The following is a 26,504-nucleotide window of genomic DNA, read 5'->3' on the forward strand; positions in this document are numbered from 1 at the left end:
AGTCTGAGGGCACAGCAGTGATAACCACCTGTCAGCTGCACAGGATTCTGAGTGTTGAGCCTCCCCATGAGTCACTTGCTCGCTTCTGTTAAATAAGTCTTTTTGACTCCATATCTAGTCCCTACCTATCTGTTCTCTGTCATGGGAATCTTTTCCTTTCACTCCTTAATAATGTGCCTTCCTTTGCCACACACTTTCCTCCATTTCCTTTGGAAGCACGGTACGGGGACTTTTGTGTTGCCAGGAGTGAATGTTTAGGAAGTAGGCCTTCAATTCCTTCTGCGGTTCCAAGCCAATATAGTGCCTTTTGTCACTTGTCCCAAGACACTCTGTTGAACACATCAGCCTGCAAGGAAAGGCTTGGCAGAGGAAACCGTCATGAAAGAAAGATTCCAATTGAAGAGTAGATAGCTGAGACCCAGGGGTGTTGAGCAGTTTAATTAACGTTATTAGAAATGAAGACTTGGTTATTTTAAAATGAAATTTCAAATCTCCTGTCTCCCTATCCATTTCTTCATTACAACATTGTTCCTTTCACCTGCCTTTTAATATAGCCAGTTTTTACTGCGTTCTCACTATGGGAGCGGGCATCCTGCTGACCCCTGGGCTGAAAGATGAACAGATCTTAGGCCATGCTCTCAAGGGGCTTTCATCCTGCTCAGACATGAGCTAAGCAGACAGCCACAGCCTGGAATCCTTAGTGCTCCGTAGAGAAGTTTCTGGAGCCTGGGAGAACACTCAGAATAAGGCAGCCTGTGCACTTGTCTGGGGACAAGAAATGGTTCCTTCAGAAGTTTTCCCTGGGCCTGTGTCCCAGAAGGTGGCCTAAAGGTGGTCCAGGCAGAAGGAGTGGCTGGTGCAAAGGTTTGAGGAAGTTGGTGGATTTGGTAAACTGTAGGCTCAGCAGGGTGGGAGCAGGCCTTGAGGGAGGGGTAGGGAAGGAGAAGGAGGAGGAGGAGGGGCAGGAGTCTGGACAGGATAATCAGGCACTGAGCTATGCAGGGCCTTGACTACTGTACTAATTACTAGTGCTGGTCAGGTCAAATGTTATCCAGAGGGCATGGGAACCCACAGCAAAGGGTTAGACAAGGTGGGCTCCGCACTTTGCAAGGCCATTTAGCCCAGAAGTTATGAGCAAGGGCACTGGGTCCAGGTGACTGGGGTTTGAATCCTGCCTTGACCACTTTCCAATTGTGGGCAAATTACTTAACTCTCTCTGCTGCCATATCTTTAAAATAGGGATAAAAATCCTATCTGTCTTGTAGGGTTGTTGTGAGCAATAACTAAGTAAATTCACTTAAACCTCTCATAACAACAGCACATACAAAAATCTAGTTATCCTTTTTCTGGGACGGGGGCATATCATATTTTCTATGAGCAGTCTCCTACACTATGTATTAGTTAACTACTCGCATAATAATACCATGTAAAAATACTGTAAAACACAGTGGCTTAAAACAACAATTATTTATTATTACTCCTGCAATTGTGAGTTTCCTGGGGTTTGGCTGAGACCTGGCTGGGCATACAGTTCGGTCTCATGCTAGGCTGAGGGCAGTGGCATCCTGGGGCAGCTTCCCAAGGCAGTGGTACAGCTGTCAGGGGTAAGAGGAGACTTGCAATCCTCTTAAGGCCTAGGCTTCCACCCAGCAAAGCCCAGAATCAATGGGCAGGACTTTATATTGCTCTCCTATAGTAGGAGGAGCTACAGAGTCACTTGTAAAAGGGTAGGAGCACAGGGAGAGGTGAAGGATCGGGGTCAACAATATGGGGCACAGGCTGCATTTAATGTCTCCTGATCTGCATCTTTGTAGCTTCCCAGAGGGAACTTCCATGAGGGGCAGTTGACACCCACCTTGAGCATGCTTGGCACCCCAAGGGTCTGGTTTCAATTAGTGACCTTCCTACAGTCATTTCGGACTTAACCTTTGGGCCTAGCAAATGTGTTCTTCCTCTTGCTTTCAGAGCCTTTGGGAGAGAAGGGAAAATATGCTGTTGTGGATTTGGATCTAGACTCTGTGGAATGATATGGGGATGGTGGTATCTCCAGTGATACTTAATGGAAAGCTTAGAGATAAGCAGAGGTATTTCTGCAGCCGTGCTCTGTAGCCTTTCTCAGACCTACCAGTCGGCAGTGCATTTTTTTTTTTTTTTTTTTTTGAGATAGGGTCTTGCTCTGTCACACAGGATGGAGTGCAGTGGAGCCATGATAGCTCCCTGCAGCCTTGACCTCCTGGGCTCCAGCAATCCTTGCAGTGCATTCTTGAACATGTGAATTGCTATGATAAGAGTTAATGTTTAGATTTAGTAATAAAATATGTGTTTGTTTATATATGTTTTTAGGTGACTCTATCCCAATATAATTGAAGGAGTTGCATTTTTGGTGGACTCCTTGGGGTTCTCTTTCTAGTCCCTGGGAGTCCTCTGTGAGGTAAGCCTGACTCTCAAGTTGACATCCTTGGCAAATTCTGGGAGAGAGGACAGGGGAGGTAGCCCGGTTAGTGTTTATTGGTGTGTAACTCTACCTCTCAGTGCTCCTCGATTCCCCAGGGCTTGGGAAGATGGGGGCAGAGATGGAAGGAGTCAAATACCATTCTTTTGCCAGCATGTAAAATAATCTCCCTCCTTTTCCCTGGACTCCTTATGCTGTGTGACAAGCATATCCATTCTTCCCAGACAGAAAAGAGAGAAGTGGGGACGGACAAGACATTCTTATAGGGTATACTTTTCTATTTTACATTGGAGAATACAAGTACCTTATAAAAGTAAGCATCAAATTTCTTATAATGATAGTTATTTATTAGGTAAAAAGTTAAACAGTATCTGTAAAATTATACCTACTAATTAAGTGCAAGATTAAATTGAGCATTTTTTCAGGGATAGGAAGGAGAAACATCGTAGAATCTTTTGGATAACAAAAAAAGCACTGAAAATCACATGTAAAATATGTAGCAGTGTGATTGGCATCTAGAATATGCTTAGTAAATTGTAGCATTGATGACGATGGTGACGATGGCAGTGATTTCTCTAGCCCATTTATTGGAGAAAGGGATTAAAAGCAGAGATTACAAAGCTGAGGACTTCATCAACTCTGTTGATCCAGAGGAACCTCTCTCAGGCATTCCTTCCCTACATGGAAAAGCAGCAGGAAAATGAACCCAGAAGAGCTTAAGTTATAAAATCAAGCCAAATGTATACCTGAGAAGTGATGATTTTTTTTTTCTTAAAGTAGTTGCTTCTAAAAGGCAAAATTCAAAATAACCACGACAAGAATAGACATGCCGAAATCTTAACGGTGCAATGTTATTTTGTTGAGTAAAAAATAGGGCTAGATAATGACGAATCATAGCTATGCAAATGAAAAGAAAGATCATCATGTCCTGTGCTTCAGGGTGTGAATTGATGGCAAAAATCTGTCTATATTAGTCAGTAGGGGAGATGAATTCAAATGAAAGCTTTCAGTGATACATGTTCTCTTTTTTTTGGGTTAAGTATCATTTGTGGCCGAAGTCCTGAACTAGTTGTCTAATGGCAGATTTTCCTGAGTGTCCCCTGTAAGCAAGGCTCAGTAAAGAAGGAGCTGCAAGTTTCACCAAGTCCCTCCTTCCCTCTCTCCCTCTCTCTCTCTCTCCCTTCCTTCCCTATTTAAGCACAGCCTTTGCATTTCAGGAACTTATATCTTAATGGGAATGGCAAGATGCAGACATTAGAAACCTAACAAGAAGTGCAAATTTATATGGTACATATCGTGTATGTCAGGTTTCTAATATATCTGGAGGAAAAATTGATAGAGTGAAAATGATGGTGCCAAATCTTGACCAAATTAAACAATGAATTTTACTTCTTTACTTTTATTTTTTTCAGGCCAAAAGGTTTTATTTTCAGTTGTTTCAGGGTTAGAATAATATTGCCACCCAAGAAGTAGCTCCTCCCCATAACACTATTGAATTCAAACAGTAGTTGATGACTCAGCTACCATATACTTATAAACCCTACAATTACATTGTCAAAGTCTTCTGCTGAATAGGAAGGACTGATTTTAACAGGAATTCTTAGCTGACTGATGCTCCACTGAGGTAGAAATGGCTTGATGATGATTTGATTTGTTGATAATGTCTTACTGAGATTTCTTAAAAAGCTGCCATGTATATTTGAGTTTTTACTTTGAGTTGTTTATGTCTTATATTTTAAAAGTGAATTAGGATAATTTGCCAACTACATGTAGCTAAAGTTTTCAAAATAAAGTAGTGAGAAAGGATTATTTAATACAGGGGTTTAACATAATAAAGTATCAATTTAGAACCCACCAAACATGCCATATCCCAGAAATAAACTCCCGAGGGTTGAATATTGCAAATCAAATTATAGAAAAAGTAGCAGAAAACATAATATGTATTAAGTTTGTACAGGCGTGACCATTTCTGACTTTAAAGCAAAAGAAGCAACTAGCAAGGAAAAAATGAACAAGTTTGAATATTTTAATGTAAAACTTCTATATAAAAGACTGGGACAATTCACAGTAAATTTGTGACACATAAATGATTAACAACATGTTGTAACTGGAATATATTGCTAACCCAAATGCAGAAGTAAAGGGCCAGGGCCATAGCAGATAACTCTGGAATTTAATAGCTGCCATTTACTGAATATTTTTCCATGCCCATATAGATTTACAAAATCTGATTGTACTGATGGTTTTTTATACAAAATGTATTGTAACCAGCTTTTCTGATATAGCAGCACAGACTGTGTTGTTAACTAGTCTTCTAAAACATAGTTTTAGAAGTACAGTCCTATTTTGCCTATGTTCTCAATGCTGGATGTTAAGGTTATGGAAAACTAACTTAGGGTGACTTTTCCAGTATCTTTTCTACTTATGAAGTCATGATTAGAGTTATGGTTATGAACACCCCCTTGAATGAATCAATGATTTACAAAGAAGCACATTCAATACCGCTTTTATCAACAGTTTTATAGGTAGTATTTGCCACTAAAACCTGTTTTAACAAAAGAGAAAATGTCGTTTGAGATCCCACACTTTTGACAACATGTCATCAGTTATCTTTAAAGGCCTGAGTAAAAGAGACATGTTAATTACAATTCCTGTGAGCATCTTGAGGATAGCAGTGACTCTAGTATTATATTAGGGCACTTTGTCAAGCATGTCTTTCCCTTATCTTGCTTTTATAGCAGAAGAAATAAAGGCACTAGAGACATATCTTTGAGGTCACACAACAAGTTAACAGCGGATAAACATTAGAACCGGCAGCTCCAGAATTCCCACTGTGTGTAATTAGCTCACTGCAGGCAGGAAATGACAGCACTGGGACTAAATGGCAGATACGGTGTTTGGGGACCTGGAGGCTGGTGGGAATTCTCTGTGCTCATCTGAATGGTTAATTAAGTTAGTTCCTCTCAGGGGCTGTCACTCTCTGGAACGTGGAGGCCTCTCAGCCAGGTACCTTCTTCCTTAGGGTGTAAGGAAACATGATGGTCACCCTCTGGTGCTTTGATGGGCTGGCCTGGTGGAGGAGTTTGAGTGGGGCCTGAGTAATTTATTAGGCACTGCATTGTATTACTGAGGTTTTTTGGAGTTTCTGAGTATGATTTTTGGCATTGGCTCCCAGAGGACTGCGATGTGTCTAAGGAGTGCATAGTTGGGAGTAAAAGGACAGGGACTACCTGGACTGTTTTGAAGTTCACCCTCCCTCCCTCTTGGGCAGCTCATGAAGTGTGTCTGCCTTCTTTTGTCTCCTTATGAGTGATAGATACTGAATTCATGGACTACCTCCTATTCTTAGACATCCAACAAAATCATTTTTTGGAAATGATGGAAATAGTAGGAAACAATGTGGTGTTTGAAAACTACTGTCAAAATACTTGCTAAGTGTGTGACGAACTCTAGGGAGGGCAGAGGCAGTCTGCCACGTTGATCCAAAGGCTGGTTCCATCAGATGCTCTAACAAGCTTGTTAGTCCTGGAATCATGATTATCTTAAATTTCATTGACCCGCTAGTAAGGACATGACGAAGCATTTAATCACCAAGGGTTGATTAGAGAGAAATGAATCTGTGCTCCTGCTTTAGAACTCTGAAAGAAGGTGGAATCTTGAGTTCACTTTCTCTTCTGCCCAATCTAGAATAAGCGTGGCATGCTTCCTGGGAGAGAACCCAAGCTAGACTCCAGTCACTTCCTGCTACATCAAACCTTGTTACTCAAAGTGAGCCCGGTTGATTGGCAGCATCAGTACTACTTGAGAGCGTGTTAAAATGCAGATTATCAGGTTCTATTACCTGTGGGGGTCTTCTGTGTGTGCGTGTTCCAATACAACTTATTTATTTATTTATGTTTGAGGGAAGGTCTCACTCTGTTGGGCAGGTTGGAGTGCAGTGGCACTATCTCTGCTCACTGCAGTCTCCACCTCCCAGGCTCAAGCAATCCTTTTGCCTCAGCCTCCCAAGTAGCTGGGACTACAGGGGCATGCCACTGTGCCTGACCCCTTTTTTTTTTGTATTTTTCATAGAGACTAGTTTTCGCTTTGTTACTCAGGCTGGTTTCTAACTCCCGAGCTCAAGAGATCTGCCCACCTTGGCTTCCCAAAGTGTCTGGATTATGGGTCTGAGCTACCACACTTGGCCCTCATACAATTTTATTTACCAAAATAGGCTGTTAGTTCATGGGCTATATAGTTCACTGGCCCATGGTACAGATGGGGCAGTACCATTTTTGGCTATTTGTGTCTTGTGTCTAGAGACACTATGTTCTATTAGCCATTATTTGTTTCCTTTTTAAAATAATTTCAACTTTATTTTAGATTTAGGGGGTATATGTGCAAATTTGTTACATGGGTATGTTGTATGATGCTGAGGTTTGGGGTACAATTGATCTTGTCACCCAGATAGTGAGGATAGTACCCAATAGTTAGCTTTTCAACCTTTACCCCCTTCCTTCCACTCCCCTTTAGTAGTCCCGTGTCTATTGTAGCTATCTTTACTTCCATGAGTACCCAATGTTTAGGTCTCACTTCTTTTTTTTTTTTTTTTTGAGTCGGGGTCTCGTTCTGTTGCCCAGGCTGGATGGAGTGCAGCGGCGCGATCTCTGCTCACTGCAAGCTCCGCCTCCCGGGTTCACGCCATTCTCCTGCCTCAGCGTCCTGAGTAGCTGGGACTACAGGCGCCTGCCACCACGCCCGGCTAATTTTTTGTATTTTTAGTAGAGATGGGGTTTCACCGTGTTAGCCAGGATGGTCTCGATCTCCTGGCCTCGTGATCCGCCCACCTTGGCCTCCGAAAGTGCTGGGATTACAGGCGTGAGCCACCGCGCCCGGCCTAGGTCTCTCTTCTAAGAGCGCATATGTGGTATTTGGTTTCCTGTTCCATGTTAATTTGCTTAGGACAATGGCTTCTAGCCACATGTATGTTCCTGCAGAGGACATGATTTCTTTATTTTTTATGGCTGCCTACCATTCCTATCACCTGTATTTCAGCACACTCTCCAGGTGGTTCTTATGCCTGCTTCAGTTTCAGAAGCACTGGTATATAATATGTAAATGATTTATCTGGGAAAGGTGGCATGGTCAGTGGTGAATGCTTTTTCCTGATCATATTTTATATGTATACATTATGACCCTTAATAAACATTTTAATCTTTGAGTGTTTTAATAATTTAAACATCCTTTAAAAAGTTGTTTTCCGGCTGGGCGCGGTGGCTCACGCCTGTAATCCCAGCACTTTGGGAGGCCGAGGCGGGTGGATCACCTGAGGTCAGGAGTTCGAGACCAGCCTGACCAACATGGAGAAACCCCGTCTCTCCTAAAAATACAAAATTAGCCGGGCATGGTGACGCATGCCTGTAATCCCAGATACTCAGGAGGCTGAAGCAGGAGAATTGCTTGAACCCGGGAAGCGGAGGTTGCAGTGAGCCGAGATTGCGCCATTGCACTCCAGCCTAGGCAACAAGAGCAAAAAACTCCATCTCAAAAAAAAAAAAAAAAAAAAAAAATTTGTTTTCCATTATAAATTAATACATACCATGAGAGCTTCAGAAAACACAGAAAAGTAAAAAGTAAAAAGGAATTTACCCCTCTAGTATATTTATTGATAAGATTTGAAATATGTATATATATATTTCGTATCTTTTCTGTATATAATTTTTTAAAACTTCCTTTTTTTTTTTCCCTGATTGTAGACATTATATATTATCCTTGTAGGGCGATAAAGTGGTACTATATAGTCTTTGCTTTTTTCCTTTGGTTTAAGGCAATTCTCTTAATCTTTGTCTTGAAAGAAAAGTTTTTCTCTAATTTTTATTTAAATTTTATGTAATTTAGGAAGATTCCTGGTATAATCATTAATGTCTCAAATAGTTATTTTACAGTCTGAATGGAGAATTTATTATCTTCTTTGTGCAACAGAAAAATGTAATTGACTACTCACTGGTAGCATGTATTCTGTATTATATATGAATCTTCTTTGACCAAAACTTTCTAGAGGGTAGAAAAGCTTTTGCTTTGGAAGAAGGCGTGACCACCCTCCTCTCAAACTGGCCTGATAGGAGGGGAGAAGGAGGGAGTGCTCTCAACAGAAAGTCCTGTTTTTCTAAGGTGAGTGGGGAACATCTCACCACTGTGAGGAGGGAGGTTTTTGTTTCTTGGGCTTCTTTGCTGAGACTGGAAAAATCTTTGCCCAAATCTCTGCTTTGTTAGGCAGTTTGAGAAGACATCAGCATGTAATTTTTAACCTTTGTAGAATAACTGGCTTCTGTGTTTGAGGTAGGGCAGGAGAAGTCTGGCCGTGACTTTTCCTGTAGCCCCTTTACCATGCTTTGTTTTGGAACACATCATTGCCCTCAATAATGCAGAATGTATTATGTTAAGTGAAAAACTTGGTGCATTTCTTTTTTTTTTTTTTTTTTTGAGGCGGAGTTTCGCTCTGTCGCCCAGGCTGGAGTGCAGTGGCCGGATCTCAACTCACTGCAAGCTCCGCCTCCCGGGTTCACGCCATTCTCCTGCCTCGAGACTCCCGAGTAGCTGGGACTACAGGCGCCCGCCACCTCGCCCGGCTAGATTTTTGTATTTTTTAGTAGAGACGGGGTTTCACCGGGTTAGCCAGGATGGTCTTGATCTCCTGACCTCGTGATCCGCCCGTCTCGGCCTCCCAAAGTGCTGGGATTACAGGCTTGAGCCACCGCGCCCGGCCTGGTGCATTTCTTATGTCCACGAGTTAGACTCTTTCTCCAAGTCCAGTTGTTCCTAGAGTAATTGATACAACTTAGCATTGAGAGGAACACAGTTCAGAATCTAAAGTGGCAAACAAGTATTTCTGAATTTTCAAGCTTCATTTGCATCTTTCAGAGAACATTAGTAACACTTTTTTTTGTTTGTTAATATTTTATTGTCACCCAGATGGCAGTTGGGTATATAGTTTCTATATACTTTTTGTAAATAAAAAATTACAAATTTTAAATAGCCAATGGTTGGTTATGTTCTCAGAAAACATGATTAGACTAATTCATTAGTGGTGGCTTCAAGAGTTTCCTTATTATTATAGCTCCAGAAAATTCACCTACCTTTTCTCCCTTCTTAAAAAACTAGGTTGGCATGCATTTGACTTCATACTCTGAAGCAACATCCTGACAGTCACCCACATCTACTTCAAGGAATATCATGTTAGAATACTTTTCAGAGAGGGAATGAAAGAAAGGCTTGATCGTTTTGCAAGGCCCATACCATGTGGCTGAGAAGTCAACTACTCCAGGTTTATCACTTGCAGCCTCCAAGGCTTCCTGAAAAGCAAACTTCTGCTTAATTTGCTTCACCATTTTGGCTGCTGGGGTCTTCTAAGAAACATTTCTAAAAAGTATCTCCTCTGTCTCTTGTTCCATACTGTTCCACTTCTTCTTAAAACTCATTTTTACTTCCCTATCCATACCTTTCTGACGTTTCAACTGCTTTCCCCCAGCCCCCACCCCGAAGTTCTTTATTATGTAGACTTTTTTTTTTTTTTTTCCAGTTTTGGTATAACTTCTAACCAGGGAGAGCCAGAAAAGTGACCCAGCCACAGGAATTTGTCCATTTTGTGGGTGGGCTGGTGGGGGTGGCCTTGGGAGAACTTGATGGAGGCAGGATTATGACTGGTCATTAATAATCATAACTGTTTTTTATATTTTTAGTTTTTCTTATTACACAAAATATCCATGTAGCATAATAGCTAGTTTTTGTTACACAGGACATGCCTTGTAGTTGTGCTTTTTGCCTTGGCGACATAGACCGTCTATACCTAGGTACATGGAAGCACTGCAGTGGAATTGTTTATGAATGTTTGTAATGGAAAACTGTTTATGTGATAAATGAAACTGGGTTGATTAGGATTGAATAGAATTGGAAGATAGCAGATCTTAAGGTACCACCCCAAACCCTGCTGTGTCACAGATTTTGGCTGATAGCATCTTATTTATGTTGAGAAGCTGGTTGGGCAGGAAGGATGTGTGGTCTGGATACTGCATGAGCCAGCTTGGCATTTAAATTTGCCAAAGACTTTGAAGCATTGCCACATTAAAAAAAAGTCCCTGTGGTAAATTTCAACATTCCCGTCTACTGTAACTCTGCATGTTATTATTTTTAGCCAGCGTGACATCTTTCCACAGCATCACTGAGTGCCCAGTTGTCCATGGCGCTGAGCAGTGTCCACTACTGTGAGGCCTGGTTCCAGTCCTACAGAGGCTTACACTCAAAGCCATGAACAGTTTTCATTTTTATTAATAGAAGCTTAAGAGTTTTCCCCAGCCAAATATGTTGGCTAGCTGTACAATTTTTTTTTTTTTTAATTGCAGGGGTGGGTGGTGTGTGTGTGTACGTGTGTGTGTGTGTGTGAATCATTTTCTTGAAATACATAAATTCTTAGAAAAATAATGGCTGGAGAGTTGTGAGTAAATGAAAATTTGGTAAACAGGTGGCTTTTCTGTGATGAATAAAAATGCATATGTTTTGGAAGCAAGGCGCTATAGGGTCTTGCCCCCTGCTTCTCTTGGGGCCTATTCCTTCCATGTCTCCCAGTGAGCACGAGGCTTCACCACACTGGCTTCCTTAATGTTCCCCAACACGCCAGCCATGCTTTGCCACAGGACCTTAGCATTTCAATTTCCTCCCCCTGCAAGACTCTTCCCCACTAAGCTACAAGGCTGGCTTTCTCACTTTCTTCAAATAGTGGCTTCTCCCTGAGGATGTTTTGGGCTACCCATCTGCAAGTTTATTCCTTCTGCTGGGGCTTCGGGATTTCATATTCTGCTTCTTAATTTTTCTTCTCTTTAGCACTTATTAATATCTAGCACACTATAAAATTTTAAGCTCTTTATTTTATTGATCTCCTTCCTCCCTCATATAACCTTCCTAATACTATGGTAATTGTAATTTTTGATGGTATTCCCAGTGCCTGGAAGAGTGCCTGGATCATCACAAGTGCTCAATAAATAATGGCTGAATGGAAGGAGGGAAGGAAGAAAGGTTGTGAATGACTCTTGTTGGCTTCTATTCATCATAACTGACCTTCTCCATAATTAGACAACCCATTGTAAGCTAGCAATCAGCTTCTTCACTATGTAGAACAGCCTGTGATTTTGAGGTGAATTTTGAGGTGTTCTGGCAGGCTTCTTGATTGGTAATCATAGGACGTAAACTTTCATTAGTATCTGCTGTAGAGAGGCATGTTCTGTGAAACCAGTAAACACCTCTCTCTCTACAGGATTCTACTATTTCATACATTTCCAAGAAGTCAACAGGTAGTAACAGATGCAGCCTGATTGATTTCTGGGAGGGTAATGACAGAGCATATTTGCCGTGGGATAGGTAAATGGAATCCTTGGCATTGAGATTCCATTCTCTCTTGTCTACGGATAAAAAGTGTATGACTTACTTATCATTTAATTCCACACCCGGCATTAGCAGGACTGATAGGTGAGGGGCTAGGAAGAGAGGGACTTGTGCGTGGCTCTGTAAATAGTGATAAAGCAGTGGGAATGTAAAACGCAGCTTGGCAGGGTCTGCCTGGGATTTTGCTGAGTCCATAGCAATACTTAATTAACTGTGTAAACATTCTATTCAAGATAAGACTATAACAGTTGCCTTGGGGAAAATTCTTTTAGTCAATATTTGTTTGATCTTTTGTATAGTATTTTGGCTTTGCTGTTCATGCTATAGCAAAGCTCCTGTTATAAATGCCGTTTTCAGGGATTTGCTGTATTTGCATACCAGGTCAGTCCTGGGAGAGAGAAAGGATTGGAATCACTGTTTAAATAGAGGTTCTAAGGGTTTTCAAGCAAATCTTTAAAAGTTGAAATACTTTGTTTCAATCAGTTGTCAAATAATTATTGAAAACCTGGATTAAGTACTCTGGGAAATCTGAAAACATAGGATAAGATCTTTGCCTTCAGTTTGCTTATGCTCTAGCTATAGAAATAAGACTTGAATCAGTGGATATAATAGAAGGTCCATATACTAAATAATAACAATGGCTGTAATTTCCTGGACACTTAACAAGGACTGAGCACCATCCTAGTACTTTTCTAAGCATGAATTAACTCATTTAAGTTCTCCAGTAGCACAAAGAGGCAGACGCTTTTGGTTAGTGTGAAGTTTTGCACAGAATAAACAATGTCATTTGGAGAAAGAGAAGAACAGGGAATCAAAGAGCCACGAAGGAAAACTTCAAGGACAAGGTCTCTCAGTCCAGATGTTAAAGATTGGGAGGCAAATGGCTTTTGCAATGGGAATAAGAAAAAGGGCACAATGGCATTGGTTGTTTTGCTGGTAACATTCCTTTTCTCTCTTGAAAGCTGCTTTACCCCCCTTTTTTTTGAGCTAGAGTCTTGCTTTGTCACCCAAGCTGGAGTACAGTGGAGCAATCTCATTTCACTACAACCTCTGCCTCCCAGGTTCACATGAGTCTCCTGCCTCAGCCTCTTGAGTAGTTAGGATTACAGGCACACACCACTACACCTGGCTAGTTTTTGTATTTTTGATAGAGACAGAGTTTTGCCATGTTGGCCAGGCTGGTCTTGAACTCCTGATCTCAAGTGATCTGCCCTCCTCAGTCTCCCTATGTTTTACTGTTTCTTGATTTTCAGCACACGTTCCTCTGGTGAAGAGGATAATAAACAAATACATAAGTAAACATACAGGAGGTCAATATAGTAAATGCTGTGAAGGATAACACGGGAAAGGGAGAATGCTAGAATGGTGAAGGAGGGGATTTGTTATTTTATTTTATTTTATTTTATTTATTTTTTTTGAGACACAATTTCACTCTGTTGCCCAGGCTGAAGTGCAGTGGCATGATTTCAGCTCACTGTAGCCTCTGCCTCCCCAGTTTAAACGATTCTTGTGCCTCAGCCTCCCGAGTAGCTGGGATGACAGGTGAGCACCACCATGCCTGGCTAATTTTTGTGTTTTTAGTAGAGATGGGGTTTCACCACGTTGGCCAGTCTGGTCTCAAACTCCTGACCTCAAGTGATCTGCCCACCTCGGCCTCCCAAAGGGCTAGGATTACAGGTTTGAGCCACCGTGCCTGGCCTGGATTTGCAATTTTAAATAGGGTGGTCAGGAAAGCCTGAGACATTTGAGTCAAGATGGAAGGAGGAGAGAGAAAATACTGTAAAGGTACTTATGGGGAGAGCCTTCTAGGCAAAAGGAACAGCAAGTGCAAAGGCCCTGCGATGGGAACTTAACCTCATTTATTCAGGGAACACTAAGGAGGCCAGAGTGGCTAGAGAATAGTGAGCAGGAAGAATAGTAAGAGGTGATGACTTCATGGGTACTGCATGCCCAGTCACTGCTGGGTTTAATGATGATGATAATGGTGAGGTAGGCGGAGCTGTTGAGAGTTTTTGAGTGAGTGGAATGGCAGGCTAGCAGCTGTCACTTTTTTCTGCAACCCCGTGCAGTTGTAGCTTCCCTTGCTTTTCACTAGCAGGCCCAGCCCAGCATATCTCTTGGTCTCTGAACCATTGTTGATGTGGGCAGAGGCGCCCTGAGAGCTTCACACCCATTAGCTGGCAGGTAGAAAACCAGCTGAAGCCCTGAGTGAGAGAAGGCATGTGCCCTGAATGACACCCTTGCTTCCACCCTCATGGTGTTTTCTTGATCTGTGTTTCTGAGTTTCTTTGATTTCCTGCTGTTACTGATATGCTGGCTGGGTCCTGGGATCTGCCTTGTTGTTGCCGTCGTCCTGTCCAAGCCCACTGCCATGATGCTGGGAGGCAGTGTTGGTTCTGGGCTGTGTCCTGCAGCTGTTTGGGGCTCTGTGCTGAGCAGAATGTTAGGAAGATCCGCTGTGTTGCTGAAGCCTCCTTTTCTTCCACTTAGTGCTTTTGCTTATCATCCTACCACTGCTGTGTCTTCTTGGATAACAGACTTGGGGACCCAAGTGGGCACGGGTGCCTGCACTTCTATAAGTACCTGCTGGACCATCGCCAAAACTCTGCAAGCAGGGTGATGCTCTCAGGTTCCCTCCAGCCTGGATTTGCCTGTCTCTGATCCTTTCCCTTTAGCCCATGTTGCTGATCCTCTGAGTTACAAGCAGACGCTAAATGAGAGAGGGAGAGGACAGCAACCTCGGGTGAGGGCGTGGAAACCCAGACCAGGGTGACGGTCGTACGAAAGGAGAAGGAGGGCGGAAGTGATGGGTCTGGGGAAGGAAGCCTCGACAGACCATGCTCCGTTGGCTTATGGAGACTCAATAGAAAATCAGAACCCATACAAGCATCTAAGGATCAGTATAAATCCAGAAGTTTCAAATGCAATGAGTGCTTTCAGAGGATCTTATAGCCAAGACATGACCAAATTACATAAAGAAGGTGTCTGCTGTGGAGCCCTGTGAGTGTCCAGGTGGGGTGGGTCAATGTGGGTTCAGGTCAGAGGCTGAAGTGAATGTTTACTCAAAGGGTTGACCACAGGGCCACTTTTGTGATGGCACATGTGCACACACACACACGTGCTCTCTCACTTATTCTCTCCTTTTGTTTTTGATTTTAGTTGCAGTTATTTCTATATAGATCTAAAACATCAACTTTAATGCCATTAATAGGAATAATTATATCATATAGGCCTGATTCTTCAACCTACAGAGTAGAGGTTGTTCTCTGAGGTTTTCTCCCTGCTTCCAGCAACATGAACCTGACTTCTAAGGGCACGCACAGAGGCTTTTGGCAATCAATTGTGAATCAAGGTGTGCTGGTGGGCCCTTCCAGCCTCAGAGAAGAGTAACTGGGGTGAAAAAATGTTATTATAATAAAAATATAATATTGCCATGATCCTAGAAGGTAGCTAAATGAAGGGAGGTTCCTTCTTTGAAGAAAAATGTTAACTAAGTGATCTCTCCGGGCCTACCACTTACTTTCCTGGGAAATTGATTAATTTGAGTTAACATTTATTGAGCTCCCAGAATATCCTATGAAATGCTTTAAAATTTTAAAATACAATTTATTTTCTGAATAGGTAATTTACTCATATTTAACATTTAAAGGCGACAAAAGAATGTACAGTGAGAATCCCCCACCCCATTTTTCCTCCTTTAGGCAGCTAGTTTTTTTCCGCAAGGCAACCCATATTAGCAGTATCGTATATATTTTGTTAATATACAATACAGTGTGCTCAATCAGTGTTAATAGTCTTAGAGAAAACAAGGCACCTTTTCTCTTTTTAAGGACTTCGTATTTTATAAAACACAGTGAGCCAATCAGTCATATAGAAATGTATTTTAGAAACTTTTACTATAAATCCAGTGAGTATATAATTCCTAGATGCTCCATAAACTTTATGCTTTTGATTTTTAAATTCAGAAATCTTCCTTCCCCTCTATTTCCCTCCCATTTTATAAATTGTTCTCAAATCTTTGGCACTTGCTGTTGCTTCCTTATGGGGCAGTGCCAGTGCTGATTGGATAGGTAGTAAACAAATATTATAGTAATAGAAAAATGTAGACACAATCAAGTGTAGATTGTTTCTATTTAGATGGGTCTATATGTTTATGGCTGTGGTTTTACATTGTGTTTTGCAGTGTGTATATTTTATTGAATACGTTTCTGACCAATTTAGACTTAATGTGTATGTTTGTATTAAATCTGTTCATGTGATGAAGTTAAATAGTTCATAGGATACTGAAACAAACAACAACCAACAAATCATGCTTTTAAACTGTTTAAAAGTTGTCAGACTTCTCTTGGAGAAAAGAAAAAGGAAAACTCATTTATTTTTTGTAAGTGAAGGAATAGAGGGCAGAAGTTAGAAGAACCTGTAACTAATGTGCATAGTTTGAATATGACCTATGTTTGACTACAGGTTTGTGGAAAATCTTAACAAAAAGGAAAGTATAAAGTTGGTCATATAACAATCCTAGTTTTGTTTTTCTGTGGTACATACCCAATAAATACTTCTGATCACTAAATGTCATATATTCTGAAAAGCAGGTAAGATAAATATGTAATCCATATAATTTTAAAAACAATGTTAGCAGAGTACTTTTCTGAGTGTGTTCGGCAGTGTTGGTGGATGAGTGAAAACATGCAGAGACCAAAGCAAAGACAGAAAGCCTTAGAAACTATGGCCAGTGCTACGGCTGATGAGGCAGGAGGCTGACGGAGTTTAAGGCCAATCAAGGAGAGAAGGAGAGCCCGGAGAAGAATCCAGAGGAGCGGGAGAATGGGTTTTGAATATAGGAAAGTGAAATGTCAGGATTTAACGCTGGAGTAACTTACTAGCTACCAGAGTAGCACTAGAGTAACTTACTAGCTTTCCTGCAGCCTGGGGAGGTGAGGGCTTTATTTCCTGGCATGCCTTATATAGCAACCTGGACGGAATAGATTAACTTTGCAAATATGATCCCTTTGTATTTGGAAACCTTATTTTTATACATTTTGATTTTTTTTTTCTTAAAGAGAATGCAGCATATAATAAGAAGTGATAACTATAGTTTAAAAAAATTTCCCCAGGACTCAGAGAACAGCTCTTGGAAGTTTTCAGCCTAACTCTAGAAATCTATTTCCAAGGGAATGGTTGACACACAGAAAAAGATTTGTCATACAGATGTTCTTTGAAGTGTAATTCATAATAAAGAAAAATTGAAAGTGAGTTATTTGTCTAACAAGAAGGGAATGGATAAGGAAATGGTAGTACTATGTCCATTTTACCAGTAAAATAATATTTAGAGTATGTTTTAAGTTAGGTATGAGGCAGAATAAAATTCTATGAAAAAAAGACAAGAAGGGAATGTTAATGGTGGTTGTGTGTATGTGATGAAATTTTATAAAAACTGTTCTGGATCTAATATATGGGCTATAATGTGGATATATTACCTTAAAAGGTAGAGGAAAAAAATCATCTCTAAAGAAGACCAAGAGTTGAAAGTGGATGGAAAACTTGGTTGCCTTAATTCAGTGGAGGTTGTTATGAATATTTTAAACCTCAGATGTTCAGGCATTTTTGTGAATTCCTTGGCTGTGTAGTGCTGAGATTAAGATGTGCTGGGGTTGGAGTAGGTTCTGTGAGGAGGAGGAGGAAACTCTTAGTAGGGAGAAGTGAAAACATTCCTAACCCGGTAGGTGCAGGGTTTGTAGCCCCGCAGCTCCACATGCACTCCTGGTATTTGTAATTTGCGGTGATGACAAACTGTGCCTCCGGCCATAGCCGAACTGCTGTCTGTTAGAATGCATGGCCATGGACGACTTGGTGACCAGTGGCCTGTAAAATGCCACAGAATGCCCTGGCAGCTAATTTTTAATTCCCAGGAAGCTGCTTGCAACTTTGCAAAGATAAGGCAAAAGATCAGACTGGGGACATGCCCAGAGCACAGGCCGCCCCCAGTCATGTCTTTGTAGAAAAGTCTGGAGAGCAGTGAAATTTCCTCGCTTTCCTGCAGCCTGGGAAGGTGAGTGCTTTGTTTTCTGGCATACCTGAAATAACTGCCTGGACATGATTGATTAACTCTGCAAATATGATCCTTTTGTATTTGAAAACCTTATTTTTATACATTTCGATTTTTTTCTTAAAGACAATGTGGCATGTAATGAGAAGTGAGAACTGTAACTATAGTTTAATTTCTTTTTGTAATTTCCCCAGGACTCTGCTGGAGCAGGGCTTCAAAGTGTTTGTTTTCAGCCTGCTTTTAAAGTGATTTGAAGAGAGTGGCTTTGAAGGTTTCCATCCTTACTTTTTCATGTGTAGTATCTTGTTTTTTAAAATTGGTGAGCTGAGCACATCCACATAAATACATACAATTATAATTGCCCCAATTTTAAGCTCACTTGTGCCACAGTGAAAACTCAACACCAATTAGCACAGTGAGCCAGCTCTGATCCTCTGAAGTGCTGGGCATCTTTTTAATGGACAAATTGCAAATTTAATAATATAAAAACTGAAGTTAATCACACTGGCATCTATTCTTCCAATTTGTCATTTGGCTAAAAGTGATCTGATGTCATTCAGAAAGAAAGCAAGTTGGAATGGCCTCAAGTCCTAATGGTGTAGCTTTGGGCTGAAGCTGAGTTGCCTCCTTGAAGCAACTGCTGCTGTTTCCTGGAGGGCAGACTTTGTTAAAGTGTCTGTTTCTGAATTGCTCAGAATCTTAGGATTCACTTGAGGAATGTGACAGTCAGCACTGTTAATTCACCTGCTAGGCTGAGGATGTCAGGTCACAGTGCCACATTGTCAGGGCAGGGGTCACAGTGCCACATTGTCAGGCCAGGAGAGGGTTCCTGAATGACTGAGGGAGTCCCACTGTGGCAGCAGAAGGAACGCCGCCATCACCTTGCACCCCTGCCTCCCTTCAGAAGACGCCGTGATCTCTGCACAGAGGCCTGAACATTTCCTGCTATAATGGGGTCTTTATTTGTGTTTGCTTTTGCTTCCCTTCCCATTCATAAAATGTTCTGCACATATAGCATCTGAGTATTTTGGACAGCATAATGTCTTCCTATAAACCATTGGCTTAAAACCTGGGGTTGCCAGCCAGGATAATGAGTAGAGTCTCTAAAGTTACCTGGTCCTTTGGGGGTTAAATCAGTGACCTTGGTTTTCTCAAGCTATACCTTTGTCTCCTTCCATGGTTGCCACACAACACAAGGGAGAACACTCTTCCCATACAATGTACCTAAGAGGAACTCATTTCAAAGATAGCTATGGAGGTCTGGCCCGTTTTAAAATTTGAAAGAACAAATAGAAATTTCTAAGATTGTCATCACTGAATTTTCGCTTTAATGAGACTGACCTTCTCCCTACTGTGCTAATGAGGCACCTAATTTCTACCTTTAAAGACCAACCTATATAGCCAGCATGGTGACTCATGCCTGTAGTCCCAGCAGCTCCAGAAGCTGAGGTGGGAGGATAGCTCGAGCCCTGGAGTTTGAGACCAGCCTGGGTAGCATAGCAAGACCCCCTTCTCTAAAATATTTATAAAAATCGGCAAGGCATGGTAGCTTGTGTCTGTCGTCCCAGATACTTGAGAGGCTGAGGCAGAGGATCACTTGAGCCCAGGGGTTTGAGGATGCAGTGAGCTATGATCATGCCACTGCACTCCAGCCTGGGGCAACAGAGTGAGATCCTGTCTTTTTTTTTTTTTTTTTTTTTTTTTTAAAGACAGACCTGCAAATATTACCATGGTGTGAGTTACCTCTGAAGTCTAGTTTGTGAGCTCAACTCTAAGCTCTATGAGGGTGGGACTGGTGTCTGTTTTGTCCTCCAAGGGTCTAATTTCAGTGCTTGGTGCTTGGACTGGTATCCAGCTTATGGCAGGTACTTAGTTAATGTCTCTCAAATGAGAGCATTTCTGTTTCATAAAATGTAACTCTTGCTGTACTGTTCTAGCTAATACTAAATTGAATCCAGATATTACTATGTTTAATGTAATTTGGACTTTTGCCATAGCTGATCCATAATAACCAGAGATCAATTCATAAAACCCTAACATAAAATCTCACATTGATCACTTTTAGAGGTTCCTTTTTATTTTCTGTGGCTGCGTTTGAAATGGACACCGTTGTGCAAGGTTTTTGCTGGACTGCTGTTTTTGGAAGACAGTGTAGATTAATTCTGTATTAAAGTTCAGAAGTGATTCCGAACTACCAGCCTCCCTTGAAGTCTCATTACTTATTAAAATGCCATTTCTATTCATATTCTCTTTTTTTTCTTGCCTCATTTTCAGTAACTACATTCTTTTTAGCAGATTCAGGCGTTTGAAGAGTAATTCGTTCTCGCAGTGGGAATTACAAGTCTATGGGGGAAGGTGTGCTGGTGTTGGCTTAGATTTCTAGGGGTAGAAGGCACCTTCCGGGATATGCTTTAGCCCCCAGAGTTCCCTTTAGACATCAGCATCTTAAACCAATGGACCCAGAAGGGTTAGCAGGCCTCCAGAAAAGGGGAGTGTGTCGTTTCTTTCCTGCTCACAACCTTTTGCAACAAAATTTATCTCATTCCTGAATTCTAAACTAGATGGCTTTGTGATCTCAGGCAATGTGCTCTATTTCTCTGCACTTCTTTCCCGATCTCTGAGATAAGGATAGCACTGCTTTGTTTATCAGCATCGCCAAAGGGGCTATGTAGGTGTGTTTTTGTTCGAGTTGCCATAACAGAGTAACAAACTGGTGGCTTAAGCAACATAAATTTATCATCTCACTGTTCTGGATGCTAGACTGAAATCAAGGTGATGGCAAGGCTGGGCTCCCTTGAAGGCATTAGGGAAAGAACTGTTCCAGGTCTCTCTCTCCTGGCTTCTAATACTTCCTATGCTTGTGGCCGTATAACTTTATAACTTGTGTTCTTCCTGTGTGTGTGTTTGTGTCTGAATTTACCCTTCTATGAGGCCACCAGTCGTATTGGATCAGTGCCCATCCTACTCCAGTATGACCTCATTTTAACTAATTACGTGCACAATGGACCTGTTTCCAAATTCTGTTGAGGTACTGGGGGTTAGAAGTATAACATGTACATTTGGCGGGGGGAACACAATTCAACCTGTAACAGTAGGCAAGAAAGTCAGATAGAATTGGGAGGTCTGATGTAGCGGGCTGTTCTATTTCTCTCAAGTTCTCTATTCTTTCTCACTTTTAAGAATCCAGTATATTAGCTGGACATGGTGGCTCATGCCTGTATCCCAGCACTTTGGGAGGCCGAGGTGGGCAGATCACCTGAGGTCAGGAGTTTGAGACCAGCCTGGACAACATGGTGAAACCCCGACTCTACTGAAAATACAAAAATTAGCCGGGTGTGGTGGCGTGCACCTGTAGTACCAGCTACTAGGGAGGCTGAGGTAGGAGAATGGCTTGAACCTGGGAGGCGGAGGTTGCAGTGAGACAAGATCACGCCAGTGCACTCCAGCCTGGGTAACAGAGCATGACTCTATCTCAAAAAAAAGAAGAATCCAGTATATTAGGCAATGCCAACTTAGGACACATAGATTTGCTATCTGACCAGGGTCCTGTTTATAAAGAGTAGATGGGAGTTAACTTATATGAAGGCAGTTTAAGTCATGATGTTCTTATACTAGGACCTTAGTAACCTCTAGGTCCTTTCCTGAATTTAGTTGCTCCTGTGGAAAGGTGACTGGATCTGGGCCTGGTGCTGTAAACAGATGCAGACAGGTGGCACTGTCCGAGGACTGCTGGGCCTTGTTTGTTTACTGGCTTCTTGAGATCTCAGATAGAGGACATGATAGAAGATCAAAGGCCTTTGTAATTACTTCCCCTAGCAATTGTTGCTAATGCCTGCAGAGTTATTTGTAAGACTGTGGCAGAAGCTGTGTCTAATTTCACTTTACACACAGACTAGATGTGAGCTCCCAATTGCCTTGAGCTCTTCACTTTCTTTAAGTTGATGATTTTAGGTAATGCCACCATTTCTGAGGTTGTTTCAGAAGTAGAAGTCAGAGGTCTCTTGGGGTGGGGACATTAAATTGTTTTCATATTTTGAATTAAACTTTTTATTGATGTATATACATCTGGAAATTTAATCTAGATATTACTGATGTTTAATGTAAAGCTCGTCGGCTGAGCCTGCTTGGGTATAGCCAAAATTCAGGCCTCCTTTACCACCACATTGCCTGTAGGAAACAAGGAACTCAGTGTGTGGAACAGCTTTCTGTGTATAGATAGAGGCATACAGTTTAATGAATTCTCACACAGAACATATCTGGGTAAGTGGCATCTGGATCAAGAAACAGAACCTGACCAGCAAGCCTCTCTGTCGTGCCCTTCATGATCCCTACCCCTCCTCACTATTCTGAAGTCTATCAGCATCAAGATTTTTTGCTTGATTTGGATTTTATGTACATATTTTAAAACACATTTAATTTTTGTTAGTTAAAAAATTAAATAAATATCATATAGCCCTAGAGTATGTACTTTTTAGTGTCTGACTTCTTTAGCTCAACATTATATGCGGCTTCACCCATGTTGCCTATAGTGAGAGTTCGTTTATTCTAATGGTTATGTGGTATTCCAGTGAAGACTTCCTGTTTGAGTAATGCAAAATCCTGTCTTCTATGAGGTATTGTGTAGTTAAGTCCTGGAGTCACTTTCCACCTGGTTTTCCACACTTCTTTTTTACACATGTTCATGTTGCTGCCCTCACAGATTCAAATGCCTAACTTCCTCGATGTTTGCAGGTTTCCCCACCCCACTTTATTCTCTCCCCATGGGATATTTGAAGCTTATTTTCTCCCCCTTAATAACTGACTGCAGTAACTCTGAGCAGGGAAACATCTGGTTAAGTCTTTTGAACTTTCTGACATTAATGTGAAAAGAGAGATATGAGCACTGGCAAAATGGCCGATTAGGGAGGCCCCAGGAGGAACAGCTGGATGAGGTCATAGATCTTCACCTCTCTTGCTTTCACTGCTATGATAGACAAAACCCACGTCAGGAAGCAAGCTGTGATTTTGACTGTGATATATTCTTTCTCACGATAAATGATTATAGATGCGTAGACATGCAAGAATTTGAAGGGGGCTTGTATTAATGGTTTTTAGGAGACAAATAGTGAAGTTCTTCCCACTCCCTGTACCAATTCCTGCTTTTTGTAGCAAAGATGACTTAGCATTACGAATGTAAATTATATTGCAATTTTTTTTTTCGCCTTTGCCAATAGCGTTTTCCATTCAGTACTTGATAGTATTACTTAATGATACTATGGTAAAGATTAACCCCATCTGGAAATCCATGAATTATAGTAAATGTGAGACACTTAGAATGGTGTCTGGCATGTAATGAGTACTGAAGAGCTGTGGTTGGCACTGTTATTATTTGAAATCATTTGGGGCTCCTCTTGTGGCAGTGGAGGGCCCAGGCTGGGTGGACTTCCATTGTGTGGTGAATAATCACCATGTAGTAAGGCAGCTGGAAAAGCTTGTCAGCGTTACCTGGCTGGGTACAGCCATAATTCAGGACTCCCTTTCTACCCCATTGCCTGTAGGAAATAAGGAACTCAGGGTGTGGAACAGCTTTCTCACTGACTCCCTGGCTGCACCTGGGTGTGCCTCTGGACAGGAAACCTGATACCAGCATGTAGAGCAGATGCTCCTGCTGTCAGATAATGAAGCTAACGCAGAAATCCATGTCTCTGGGCTAAACTCTGGAGAGGTTGAATAAAGTACCCTTGAATGAGAATAAAATGGCACAGGGGGGCATACCTGCAGAGCAGTTTCTAAAAAAGGAAAGCGCTTCATGCATACCATGCCTGTGTGTTGCAACAGCATACAGTTAGCATTTTGCTGTGTCTGCTCTTCTGTCTCGCTCTCTTTCTTAAGTTTCAGACATCATAGCATTTCACCCCTAAATACTCGAGATGCATCTCCTGAGAACATTCTCCTTACATTACCATAATGCAATATTGTACCGAAGAAAACTTAACAATGATTCTGTTTTATTATCTAATAGTATCTAGCACATTTTCAAATTTCCCTGCTTATTTGAAAACATAGCTTTTTTCCAACACAGGGATAAAAATCAAGATGCATGCGTTGTATTTGGTTATTCTTCTTTAAGCAGTAGCAGTCTCTACACCTTCCTTTTTAATTTTTTGAAGAGTCTAGCCTAGCTGTCTTAGAGAACGCCCCGTATTATAGGTTTCTTGATGGTTTCTTTACATGTCATTTACTTGTTCCTCTATCCTGTGTATTTCCTGTAAACCGGAAGCTAGGTTTACAGGCATGAGTAGATTCAGGTTAAACATTTTTTGCCAAAGCTACTTCATATGTGATGCTGTGAACTTCGTATGGCACGATGCCCTGCTGTCTCAATATTACTGATGTTGAGCTGATAACTACTAGATCTTTCCACTGTAAAAATACACTTTAGGCCAGGCACAGTGGCTCCTGCCTGTAATCTCAGCTCTTTGGGAGGCCGAGGAGGGCGAACACAAGGTCAGCAGATCAAGACCATCCTGGCTAACACGATGAAACCCTGTCTCTACTAAAACAAAACAAAAAAAAAAAATTAGCTGGGTGTGGGGGCATACGCCTGTAGTCCCAGCTACTTGGGAGACTGAGGCAGGAGAATCACTTGAACTGGGAGGCAGAAGTTGCATTGAGCCGAGATTGCACTGCTGCACTCCAACCTGGTGACAGAGCGAGACTGTGTCTCACAAAAAAAAAAAAAAATACATTTGTAATTGCAACTAGTAATAGTTTGTGGGGTGATGTTTTGCAAAGTGCAAGTATGCTGTCAAATTTCCAACCCAGTTTTTAAGTTTCCTTTAAGTCAAGTAGCCTGTATTAGCTACTCCACTAGAGTTGCAAAATTAAGATTTTGTGATTCTTTTACTCCTTCTACCTTGAGTTACTGGCATTCCTCTGTAAAGAAGAGTTTTCTTCACTCACCCTTTTTCTGAGTATCATTATGGAGCCATGATTTTTATTTATTTAATATTTATGATCAGTTAGAGGCATTATTATTTTTGACACTCTACTTGTCCTTCAAATTGAGCCCCTGTGACAAATAGTGCCTTGTTTTCTGGCACCACCAGATGTCCTGGGCTCATCTTACACGTTTCCATCCCAGATACTCCAAGAATCCCTGGGTATATTTTGTGGAGGATGCATTAAGAATCCCTGGGTATATTTTGTGGAGGATCCATTAAGAATCCCTGGGTATATTTTGTGGAGGATGCATTAAGAATCCCTGGGTATATTTTGTGGAGGATGCATTAAGAATCCCTGGGTATGTTTTGTGGAGGATGCATTAAGAATCCCTGGGTATATTTTGTGGAGGATGCATTAAGAATCCCTGGGTATATTTTGTGGAGGATGCATTAAGAATCCCTGGGTATGTTTTGTGGAGGATGCATTAAGAATCCCTGGGTATATTTTGTGGAGGATGCATTAAGAAACCTAGATGTGGATGCCTGGTGGGCTTGCTGCTAGCAGGAGTCATCATAGGTTTGTTCAATGGACAGAGGTAGGAAATAGATTTTAAAAAAACATGAGTTCATTCATATTTTAAAATCTAAGATGATACAAGGAATGTTCAGATTAATAAGGACATTCTGTTGACCTGTGGTGTTATGTGAGCTGTTCTGCCTGCATCTTCTCCCCTCTTAGGCGACCTTTCCCATAGACTCCTAGCCTTGTCTGCCTTTGAGTTTCTTCTGTTGATTCATTTTGTCTCAAAGTTAGTTGTGGAATTCTTGGTTCTCAAAGTCAGCCTAACTGTGATTTAGTGTCAGTGACTGGGAAAGAGTAGCCATAGACAGACATGGATACCAACTCCAGATGAAGTACAGACTAGATCTCAAAGATATGGGAGGCAACAACAGCAAAAACAACTAAAATTGCTTACCAGTTAGTATGTGCCAGCCAGCATCTCACACTCTTTGAGCTGTTTGTGCATTGATCCTCTTGGCCTCTGACACCTCTGTCACAGGTGCTGATGTGTCATAGTCCCCATACTGATGAGAAAGCTGAGCCACCATGAGGTTGTCCATTGCCCAGTTACACATCTCAGACTTGCCAGAACTGGGTTTGCAAACAGGCCATCTGTCTCTGGACTACATGGTCCTAACCCCTACATGTTTGTGCCCCTCAGTATCCCCAGAGAGTGTGCCTTTGTGTGGCCTGCTGTTCATCTCTTTATGTGCCAGGTCCATCTGCTACATGTCCTTTTCACCCTGAGTTGGTGGCAAAGCCCTTGCAGTAGGAACCCAAACCCAAAACTCCAAAGAAATGAAGGGAAGACTTTGGCCCCCTGCCTCAACTGGAGTGGGAAGGGGTGGCTTAAGAGAATTGTTTATTTTTTTCCAGTTTTGACATTTCTTTGGGATTTCTTTTGCCTTTGAGGAAGTTGAGTTAGGTAAGTTCTGTTTACATAAGAGTTGAGTCCTTTAAAGTAGTTTCTTAACTATTGGCAACAAGCTTAAAGACTGGAATGTCCCAGCAATGGGCTGTGGATGTGGAGAGTTAGTTCTCTTTAAGAATCAACATTCTTGGCCAGGCGCGGTGGCTCACGCCTGTAATCCCAGCACTTTGGGAGGC

General features: G+C 41.6%; 1 protein-coding gene and 1 pseudogene across 4 annotated transcripts in view; one reads left to right on the top strand and one right to left on the bottom strand.

Moving 5' to 3' along the window:
• The window catches only part of LYPD6B (LY6/PLAUR domain containing 6B), a 181,868-nt gene that overhangs the window by 20,661 nt on the left and 134,703 nt on the right, over positions 1–26,504 (top strand). The gene's annotated exons all lie outside the window — the stretch shown is intronic.
• Positions 9,500–9,950, bottom strand: LOC140712671 (thioredoxin pseudogene; annotated as a pseudogene).

This window comes from Chlorocebus sabaeus, chromosome 10 (assembly GCF_047675955.1).
Source record: "Chlorocebus sabaeus isolate Y175 chromosome 10, mChlSab1.0.hap1, whole genome shotgun sequence".
Lineage (NCBI taxonomy): Eukaryota > Metazoa > Chordata > Mammalia > Primates > Cercopithecidae > Chlorocebus > Chlorocebus sabaeus.